This window comes from Fukomys damarensis, unplaced genomic scaffold, assembly GCF_012274545.1.
Source record: "Fukomys damarensis isolate Sample0158 unplaced genomic scaffold, DMR_v1.0_HiC HiC_scaffold_31, whole genome shotgun sequence".
NCBI classification, from domain to species: Eukaryota; Metazoa; Chordata; class Mammalia; order Rodentia; family Bathyergidae; genus Fukomys; species Fukomys damarensis.
Window position 1 is genome coordinate 6,116,532 of NW_022900943.1, and position 10,954 is coordinate 6,127,485.

At 43.6% G+C, this 10,954-nt stretch overlaps 1 long non-coding RNA gene across 1 annotated transcript in view; it reads left to right on the plus strand.

The window, feature by feature from the left end:
- Nucleotides 1–5,999, plus strand: part of LOC104866775 — a 42,795-nt gene extending 36,796 nt beyond the window's left edge. Inside the window, exon 3 of the long non-coding RNA XR_781552.2 lies at nt 5,873–5,999. This is a non-coding gene — a long non-coding RNA (uncharacterized LOC104866775). The remainder of the gene's footprint in view (nt 1–5,872) is intronic.
- The last annotated feature ends 4,955 nt before the right edge of the window (nt 6,000–10,954 follow it).

A 10,954-nucleotide genomic window follows, 5' to 3' on the forward strand; every position in this document is an offset into this window, starting at 1 on the left:
CCCCAGACCACGGCAACTGTCCAAGCCACGGTGAGCCCCGCTCACGGAAAGCAGTCTCTCCACTGGTCTCCACAGACGGTAGCCAGTGTATGGGGACGCAGCAGGCGCTGGTTCCCTTCAGGTGTGGCTGCCTCTGAAAGCCCTGCCTGCCAGGCGTGGCCTACCACCATGTCCTTCCTGCTCGAGCTTGAGTTTTTCAGCAGATCAACCCCAGCCCCCAGCCCCCAGCCCCTCGCACGTCTTTCATGGCTCTCTCACCCCGTCACTGTGCTAGAGGAACAGTGAAAGTCTTGGGTCCTACACAGCCAACCCAAAGACACTTGATGAAACCGTGTGTGGATTCAGTACGGTGAGCGCTGCACTGAACTTCTCCTACTCTTTCCTGCTGTGAAGAAGTCACTCTTGGAGTAAAGTCCCAGACTGATTTTGCAATTTATAGAGTCCACAGGCTTTTCTTATTTCTCCCTGAAGCTACCTACGATTCGGGGTTTACCTTTTCTCTCAAGCTTTGGGCTCATCCACGTTCTGGCAGATTGGCTGGTCCTTACCTCTGTGGCTGTGTCGCCTCTTCCCTACGTAAGGTATTCATTCAGTGGTTTGTTCATCACATGAATCTGCTTGTAAACTCCTTACTCACTTTGTAGATTTCTTAGCAAAACAGCGAAAGCAGATGAGTGAATAACGCTTAATGCTTCCTTTATTTATTTTTAATTTTTTTGGTACCGGGGATCGAACTGGGGATTTGGTGCTTGTGAAGCAGGCGACGGAACCACTGAGCTAAATCCCCGGTCCCTACTGCTTCCTTTAGAGGCTGATGAATGTCCCGGCCGGAAGGAGATGTGCCGCATAGTATAGTTCTGGTCACTCTCCAGACACTGGTTGATTTCCCAGCGAAACTCAGCAGGTGGAATTACACTGAACCTTCTTACACATTAAAAAAACTAGCTGTGAAGATTCCTATTTGTAATATCAGCTTCAACATTTGGATGTGTTATCTCCTGAAGACTTAATTACTTTTTAAAATATGACTTAAATGCTTTTGTTTTGTAAAATAATTTGCATCATTCATGAAGAATCAAATTGAACAGGATTTGTTCTTTTTTTAAAAAAACAGCACTGGCTCAGCTCTCTTTATACTGGAGCCTGAGAGACAGAAAGAAACAAGATTCCACTCAAATTGGCTAAATAATCTCAATCTTACAGAAACTTGGGGCAACTAAAATGCCCCCTAGAGAGTAACATTTCATGCTTAGGAAGGAGTTATTTACTTCGTGCAGGAAAGTATTTTGCTCCAAAGTAGGGGCTGGCTCGCCATAATATTGGGTTTAGCCTATCATGGGACTAGACTGAAAATACTTTATGCTCTCAATTTATTTTTCTCACATCTGGAACAGGGTTAATTTTTTTCTAGACCTGGATTATGAAAAATTTCTCCTGTCAAAACTGCATGCCATATGCTTGATGGTAAGCATTTTAGTTTAATTGCAAAATGTACCACTGGGAAGCCTAATTATGTAGGGTGTGGGCCCAAAGTAGAAGTCACCCACCTCTAGGTAAACCACAGACACAGATCTCTGAGAACCTGAAATGCAGAGCTTCACTGCAAGGCAGAGAGGTATTTCCTGCCAGGCTGTCCCCCAGGAAGACTCTTGCTGTTGGCAAGGGGTTGTTTGCACAGGCTGAGATCTTTTTTCCTGGCCGTGGGGGTCCTCTTAAACACAAGGGAATTGTGGTGGCCCTTTGAGGTTGCAAAGAAAATTATTTGAGTGCCTCCTTTCAGTTTCACTCATAGCCCCTCTGCCCTGCCATAACAAGTGGTTCCTTCTCTTGCTGGGGGCTCTTTGGCAATGCCTTAGGGTGAGCTGTTGCTAAAACTGCTTCCTCTCTATTCCCTGCATTCACTGCAGCCAAGAGCACAGAAGAGAGGGATTCCCTTTTAGCTTTGTGCCAGATGCTTTTACAGTTCTGTCATGTTTTTGTTTTCCTACTGGGCAGAAATTAAGAGTTTTTATTGTCTCAGAGCACTGCTATTCAAGCTCCAACTTCAGTGGCAAAAACAAAACCAAAAATCACAGATAGTACCAACATAGAACTATTGTTCCCTTTATTTTATGAAATGAAAGTACAAATGCAGATAGCAAGTATGAGTGTTTATCCAAACATATTTCAAATGCATCATATATGGAATGAAAGTTTATAAATTCTTCTGTCTGTATTCACTAGGCACATACTCTAGGCCCTGTGTAGGCATGAAGCCTATAAAAATAAATAACACTGACACTGTTTTGAAGAGATTCATACTGTGTTCTGGGAAATGGGTGTAGGGAGAACACAAAAATGCAGATGCATAGCTGCATTGCAATATATATGCTACCGAAATTCAGAGAAACAGTACATTTTAACTTTAGTGCTTTAGAGCCATTTTGCAGGGGCAACAATGCTCGAGGTGGCTTAGAAGGTGAAGTTGAACGCTCAAAAGGAGAAAGGGACTGTTGCTAGAAGGGGAAAGAGTGAAAAAAATGCACCAAGGCCAAAAGTAACATGGAGTGTCTAGAGAATGGAGAGTATTTTGGTATCACAAGAAAGTGGGGTTCAAGGGGGAAAGCGATCTAAGGCGAGAAAAGAGTATCCAGGTGATAATGCACATTTGATAAAATGGCAAGACTTTAAGGCTCCTTACTCTTTAGGCAATGGAGTTTGTCTTTGGAAGGTGTGAGAGAGCACTTATAATACGCCATATATTTTTCTAAGTGCTCTGAATATTTTTGGTCTTGTAAGAAGTGCTATTCCCATATGAGGCAAGGACTCGAGTGATTGCATCTCATAGATGACACTGGGAAAATATGGGATCAATTCCTTCCTCTTTTCAAATGTATTGATAGCTCCTACAAATTCCCAATCAAGACCACAGCAGGCTTGTTTGTAGAAACTGATGAGTTGTTTCTAAATTCATGTAGAAACACTAATGTCCAAGTGCAGACAAAACAACTTTAATAATGAACAAATGTGGGGCCGGGGATTCCGCTCAATGGCTCTGCCGCCTCCCTCTCAAGCACAGGGTCCTGAGTTCAATGCCTGGTACCAAATATAAAATTAAATGAAAACAAAGAAAAACTGTGGAGAATTTACACCACTTGACTTCAAGATTTATTGATAATCTATAATAACAAAGACATTTTAATAGTTGTATCAAGGTACAAAAGTAGATTGGAGAGTCCAGAAATGGAGTAATTGGATACAAACCTGAGACCATGAATCAAAACAAATCTTTCTTCCTTGCAAGTTGGGTATCCCAGATATTTTGTCATAGCAGTGGAAAAATAACATGAGAAAAAGGCTATATATATGTTATATTATATATATATATAATATAATATATATATACACACACATACATACGTTGATTTTTTGTTTTACAAAGGTGCAAAGGTAGAGAAAGTATAGCCTTTTAAAAATGACATGGGAACAATTGGAAATCTGTAAGCCAAAACATGAAAAGAGAGGAATATTTGATCCACACCTCACACCATATGCAAAACTGAAACTTTGAAAGTTCTGGAAGTAAACATAGAGGAAATCTTTGTGAAGAAAGGTTTGACAAAGATGTCTACATGTGACACTGGAAGTGTGATCCATACAGGAGAAATATAACTATACTTCATGAAAACTAAAAACTTCTTTTCAAAGCATGTGTTAAAAGAAAGAAGAATTCCACAGACTTGGATCAGATCAATGCACAGCATGATAAGATGATTGCATGCAGAATATACAAGCAATGTTTAAAAACTCAATTTAAAAAAGGCAGTCCAATAAAGATGTAGTCAAAGATTTGAACAGATACTTCACCAGAGAGGAAGGGATCAAAAAAGGGAGAGTAGGGCTGAAGATTTAGCTCAGTGGTAGCCCATCTGCCTTGCAAGTGCAAGGTCCCAAGTTTGATCCCCGGTACCAAAAGAAAAAGAAAGGGGGGAGATGACGGGGTTTGATGGATATCGCATTTGTGGTGATGGTTTCACAAATGTGCATCTGTGAAAACTTGCAGCATTGTGCATTTTGTGTCAATTACGCCTCAATAAGTCCATTAAAAATAAAATATAATCTGAGCTTAGCCAGTGTTTTAACCTTTAGTCTATGAGGAAATCTATGCACCATGAAGCCATCATTAAAATAAAAATATATTTAACTAGATAGTATATTTTGATGTGTTCCCTCAACAACTGTGTATCAAATGTCAACACTACCAGGAATGCCTGGATGGAGCCACCCAGGGGAGGATGAGGCAGAATTCAGCTCTCATGGAGATGGTTTGGTCAAGACGGCATTGTAATAGGGAGGCTTACAGCACAGCACAGGCTTTGAGTTGAAGAAAGCTTTCCGAGAATTGTTCAAAGATTGGGTCACAGAATTAGGTTGTAAGTAGCAGAGTCAGAATTCAAGTTCTACCCCAGACTTTCTACTTCTAACCACTACTGCCATTCCGTCTTCTGACTCAGTCACACCCAGAAAGACTAAAACAGAATTGAATTGTATTAACTCTCTTACTACACATTTAATATTATTTCTTTTTCTCCCACTTTATTGAAGAATAATCAACAAAAATTACATATATTTAAAGTTCACACTATGACGTCTGGATAGACATAGTGATTGTGAAATGGCAGATGAAGTAATTAACATATTCATCAGCTCGCAGAGGATTCAGTGTTAATTTAGGGCCTTCCCTGGGAAGCCAGGAAAGAGCCTATCAGGACATAGGATATGTGAGGTCCTCATTCACATGCAGTTGGTAGACATTTGACTTTGTGTGTGGTCCTGGGGCCCAGCAATAGGCTGAAGTGCAAGTCAGAGTCATGAGGCACAGCAAGAGACTGCCGATGGTTAAGTCTTCTTTTGGTGAGCCCAGTGTAATCCAGAGGAGTTAGGTGCTGGACAGGAGTGGCCTTGGCAGTGCTTGAAGCACAGGGGCTTCTTTTAAGTTCTTGGACAGGATCTTGATATCTGTTACTCAGCATTGGATGAAACTTTCTCTCTAGCATTTCTTTTAGAGAAGAAGGGTGCTCAGCACCTAAATAAAGTCCCCAAGGGTGAGTTCTGTGACTCCGTGACTGCCGCAGGCGCTGTGAGGTCTAGGTGTCAGTGTCATGGAAGAAACCCGATCTTATCTTTAAGAGTGTGTGCGGAGCACAGAGGAAGTATGAACAGAGTAATTAAATTAGCCACACACCTGCGCTCCACTGTGGTCACCAAGTATTTCTTATTCCCCACAGTCTTGCTCCCGGGGGTGCCTATCAGCCACAAGGAACTACAGTAAACTGGCTTTGAAGCGTGCTGGCCCTTTCTCATGACAGTGAATGTGTGACTCTGAAACTCTTTTCCTGGCATTCAGACTGTGCCTTTAACTGCCTACTGCGCCCCTCCTGGCATGTTCGGTGCTATAGGTAGTGTCGAGATGAGTCCATAGGATCTGTGTCTTCCTACATTTAAGACATTTTCCACCCTCAACACTGTTAACATCTTAGGCAGTTTAATTCTTTGTTTTTGGTACTTCCATGCATCACAGGATGTTTAGCAGCATCTCCAGCCTTTTCCCACTGATTTCCAGCAGCACCCCAGTCATCCCCAGCTGCAACAACCAAAAAGTCTCCAAGCACCTGCCTAGGGGACAGAAACCAGCCCTTTTAGGGAACCACGCCCTTATGGAGACTTTATTTCAGTCTTGACCAAGGCCACTCCCTCTTTGCTAATCTCGCCTCAAGAAGCTGGGATGAGGGGTTTATTGTGTTTCCTTCCTCGTTCACATTTGCCTGTCCTTCCCTTTGATATTGGCACTTTTATGGAATCAAACCAAACATTACATACATCTGTTTTCCAGGACCACCGGGCTTCTTTTCTTAACATCTGCAAAACGAAGAAGGGTCACGTAATATCTGCTCCCAAATGATAACTCAACACACAGCAAATGGTTGCCTCTATTCATGAGACTAAAAGGAAAAAATACATTCTGGTAAGCCACTGAGTTCATTATAATCTTATTGGATACCACATCCTAATTAGCAATTTTTTTTCCCAATTGTTCCCATCATACCTGAATCACATAAAGGTTGCACTTTTATTTGTTTGTTTTTAAGCCTTGTGTCTTGAAAGATTGAATACAATTTCCCTGCTAACATCTGTGAGGGACAAACATTGCACCTGACCATGATTTTCCTCCAAAACTACCTAGCTTTTCCTGCAGGAGTTGAGTAAGGAAGGGTAAGTAACAGGAGATGGTCTTCTGTTCCTTGAAATCAACTTTAGATAGCGGTAATAATTAGGATTCATTTTCTCTCCCCATTGAGACTGTGCCCAGACTATTGCTGCACAAGCCTCTGCCAGAGATGGCATTTTTAAGCAGTGATTGACAGCACCCACCGCTCACAGGCAGGAGAAGGTGCCCGCTGACCCCCGAGGGTTGAAGTACTAAGTTATGTTTCCAAAGCTTGATGGTGCCAAGATGTCTTAAAGCTTGTGAAGTTTCAGGACCAACATTTGTCAGTGAACTGCTTGATGGTTTCAAAATGTAGATTAGCTCTGATGATGGATTAGAAGCTACAAGAAGAAATTATGGAGCAACAGCATTTCTGAGTTCAGAAGAGGCTTTTAGCTCTGTTTATAACAAAGTGACCGGGTGTCATTCATTGTCTGCACTTCCCTTTAAAGTGACCCAATGGGATTGCCGTTGAGTTTTCCATATTCTGTCCCTGGACCCCAATTCACGATTTTTCCTTGCTGCTTCCATATATTGGAAGTATTAAAATACTTCCCTGTGTGTGCACGACTCCATAACCTCTCTTTCCCTAGGATACAGACCGTGCTTTAACAGCTTACTTTCTACACCTAACATATTAGGAGCTATAAACCCAACGCACCTCAAACTCAGCATTTCTTCCGAATGTCTGCTTCTGATGAATACCGTCCTATCCTAGTCATCCTCGCCTAAGCCACAGTGTCATTTCCTTCGTCTGTACTCTCGGGGCCCTGATTTGTCATCCAGTCAGGAACGATGTTCTATGAATTCTTCTTCTTAGATATCTCTCCTAACGTTCCCATCTCCAATCCTTCTGCTACCTCAGCAATGACAGCTGCACCTCCCACCTCAGGCTCCAAATGGGAACCGCAGCCACAACTGCCTGGCCTCCTTTTCCCTTTTTTACATTAATATAGAAGCTGCCCTGCTAAAGGAAAGCTGCATTGATACATGGACCTTCCAGTCTAGCCCTTGTCGCCCACGTAGAGTTGGTGAGGCGGGAGGAGTCATCAGTCTCTTTTGTTTTCATTTCCTGAGTCTCATTTCCTGAGACGTGGGGCAATTTTTCCATCACAGTTCTTTAAAGTACCAGTGGACTTATCACTCTGCTTTTACACTGTTTTCAATTATCATATAGTCTCCAGCTAACTTCATTTATTTTATTTTTTTAAATGCATCAAAACCCCTTGTGTACTTGTAAGAACATTCTTCTAAGTACTTTAGAAATATTAATTGATTTAAGTTCAAAACAACCTAAATTTTTTCCTGCCACTAAGTTGAAGGATGTATTAGGATATTACCTAGCAAGCTCTAATGCTTGTACTGTGAATGAGAGTCCCTGGCAAACCAGAGAGTGTGAGATGAAGCCAGGACTTAGTCTTGGGTCTACATTTCCTCTGCTGTTATCTCTTCCCTCCGTGTCTTCTGCTTATTAACTGTGTCTTGAGGACACCGAACTCAGTGGACGCGAACGTGAAACATGAACGTGAAACACGAACAGGCAGCATATGCCTTCCAAACACTGCAGTTGCCTTTCCATTTACAAACTTAATCAGTCCTGCAAGCCCAGGGAAGATGGTGTGGTCCTCGTCCTTCGTTCCCACTCAGAGTTTGCAAGTGGAAGCAGAGTTCTGCTGAGTGCGTGTCTGCAAATGGAACTGTTTGTGAACAGAAGCGTTGGTGACCTGAGGCATTGCTGTACTTTAAAAATGACGTCGCATTGGATTGTGGGTGCATAATCTCTGCACCTTGGCTTTTCTGAAACTCAGGATAAATATAATTGTCCACTTCACAGAGTTGCTTTAAGGCTTGAATGAATTAACACATATAAAATAGCACCTACCTCATAATTACAATGTATAAAATTCATTTTTATTTATTATGCTCCCATCTCCCTATCTAGATTGCAAGTTCCTTGAACTCTTAAGAGGATAGTGTCTGACATATATTAGGTGCTCCCACTTGTTGGCATAATAATGAATAAAGAGGAATCTCAATAAGGATTTTAGAAGTTTAAACAGAATACGAAGAGGCTGTGAATACAGAATGCCTTATTTGCTACAGATTTCAAAATAATACTCAGGAAACTCCTAGGACTGTACACAGTATCTCCGTGACAGAGAAAATGATATAGCTACCATCAATCAAAAAGAGATTAAATTATCTTCCTGGGAACTGACGAAAGAATTTGGAAAAGCTACTTTATTGGTAGACAGTGCTTTAGAATGCTTTAGAATGACCCAATTAGCTTACGTTTCGTTTAGCTGGTTTTTACCCCAGCTATCTTTTCAAAAGAATGGCAAAGGAAGTGCCTTCAAAGCTAATAATTACATAAATCTCTGCAGGATTTTGAAGGTATCTTTCTATCACAGATAGAAAAGCAAGTAGATCATATTACCCACTTCCCATAGGTATTTTCCAAGTCACCTGACAGTGGCAAATCCAAACAGAACAAAACCAACGTCTCCTTTTCTGCACTCTGCATTCTAACAAATAAAACCATGGAGTAGATGTGGTTTATTTGTCACTAGGTCAGTGTCTCCAACTCGGAGAGTCATGGAAACAAAATCAAAGTTGAAAAAGAAGAGTGAAATCAACCATAGGCACATTTCTAAATCACCAAATATTTAGCAATATGTGAGCTAAGCTTCTGGGTTATAGTTAAAGTTTTCCCCAATGTTTAACTATGTTTTTACCTGAAGATTGGACTCCATGTGTGCGGAAAGCCCCAACCATTACTCTCCAGAAGCCAATTCAAAAGAGTTGGTAATCAAAGAAAGTATAGGTATTTATTGAATTAAAGCAAGGCACAGGAGGAGAAAATCAGGAAACATTCACTAAAGCCAATAGTTTTTGTGGTTAGATTTTTCTGGATTTATACTAATAAAAAATATTCTTCAGCCCAAAAGATCAATTCCAAAATAAATGAAAACATTATCACACCAGCTGAGAAGAGAATGCCCTCACCTTCAGAAGGGCCTGGGAGGAGGCAGGGCCTCAGAGAATCATGTCGGAGTAGATGACATTCAAATTTGTTTGTTAAACATTCTTGACCTTCTGTCCCCTATAAAACCAGCTTCCTTCAGTGCAGCTGAGAAGGCTGCGATTCTGTTGTCCAGGCGGCTAGGCTGGCCTCCTGCAACTTGCTGAGCAGGACGGCGCGGTCCAACCTTCAGGGAGGAAAGGGAGAGGCGGCACATCTCCCACTCTAGTGGGAATTTCAAACAGTTTCCTATTTCCGCTTTCAGAATCTCCAGTCAGGGAAGAACAGCCGAAGATTCGAAGGTGCTGGGGGTGTCTGAGATTTGGAGTGCACGAAATTTCTGTTCTCTGCCTTGGTTTGGGCCTCTCCTGTCTCACTGCCTAGGTTCCAGCTACCCCGAGCCCTGTGCGTCAGGCACGATGCTTTGGCGTAAGCCCACCCCTGTTGCTGTAGCTATCTAAGCTGGAGGAGGATTTATTAGTTGTGAACGTTCATTTTTGTTTTTACTGGTCTGGTGCCAGTAAATAAGTCACCCAAACCATGGCTGAGTGTCATTTGATAGGAAAAGGCTGGGATCACAAGGAAGCTTTCTGTCTTTCAACCAAAAGAAAGAAAAAAACAAAACGGCTGAGGTAAGCAGTGTGAAATCCAGCTGCATCAACATGAGGCGGTGAGACAAATGAGCGCAGGCCGGGAGAAGCTTGGCCCTGGCCCTGGCCGGAGGAAGGCGTGGAGGGGTCTGGGGTTGCGAAGGTCCCCGCTCTCACAGGAAAATTCTCTGCTGCTTTTGTTCTTCTGATCCATCAACACAGCTCGTCTGGGAGGTGGCCCGAGTGGAAAATGTCCTGCCGTGCGCACACGCAGTGTGCACTGAGACGTGCAAGTGTGTGCACGCGTGTGCACGAGTACCCCTGAGTGGATCTGCACGGTGGCTGCGGCCTCCTCCTGTCTCAGACCTGGGCGCCTGGGGACGTTGCCGGGGCGCGGGCTGGGCTCGGCCAGGAATGCTGCCCACTGCATCCGTCTCTGGGACTCCTGGATGGGGCACCAGGGGCGAGGGCTTTTCTCTGTGCCTTTCATATGCAGCGGATTAGAGCGGCGGGTTGCTGTGGCGACCACACGAGCCGCGGCGCACACCTGCACCACCACCGGGGCCGGGCTGTGTGGGAAACACAACAACAACAATAACGGAGAAGGAGGGAGGGAGAAAATGCACCACCAGCTTAACAAAACGGGAGAGAAATCCACAAGTCACAGGCGCCCGAGCCGGGGAGGTCCGGGGGCCGCAGGGCCGCACTCACACCCAGGGCTGCAGGCCTCGCTTCTTACCAGGACTGCAGCAGAGCGCTAAGGAGAGCTACTCCGTGAGATTCCGGTTTCTCTACGCCAGCGTTCAATGGAAAGAAGTCTGGTACAGCACGCGGAAATATAACTATCCAGAGAGGGACAGGGGCCTGCCGAGCTCCTGAAGTTCCCCGCAGCCCCTGGAAAGTTCTGGCGCGGCTCCAGGCGCTGCTAATGAAGAAGTCAGCTCTGCCTGGGCCGCCCGCTCCCAGACAGCCCTGCCCGCCTGCAGGCAGCCCCTTCCTCTTCCCTCATATGATGGCCTTCTGCATTATTGTCTGTTTCCATTAACAAAACATCACGATGCATTAGCCTGTCCAAAGCACTTTGCAATGACAATA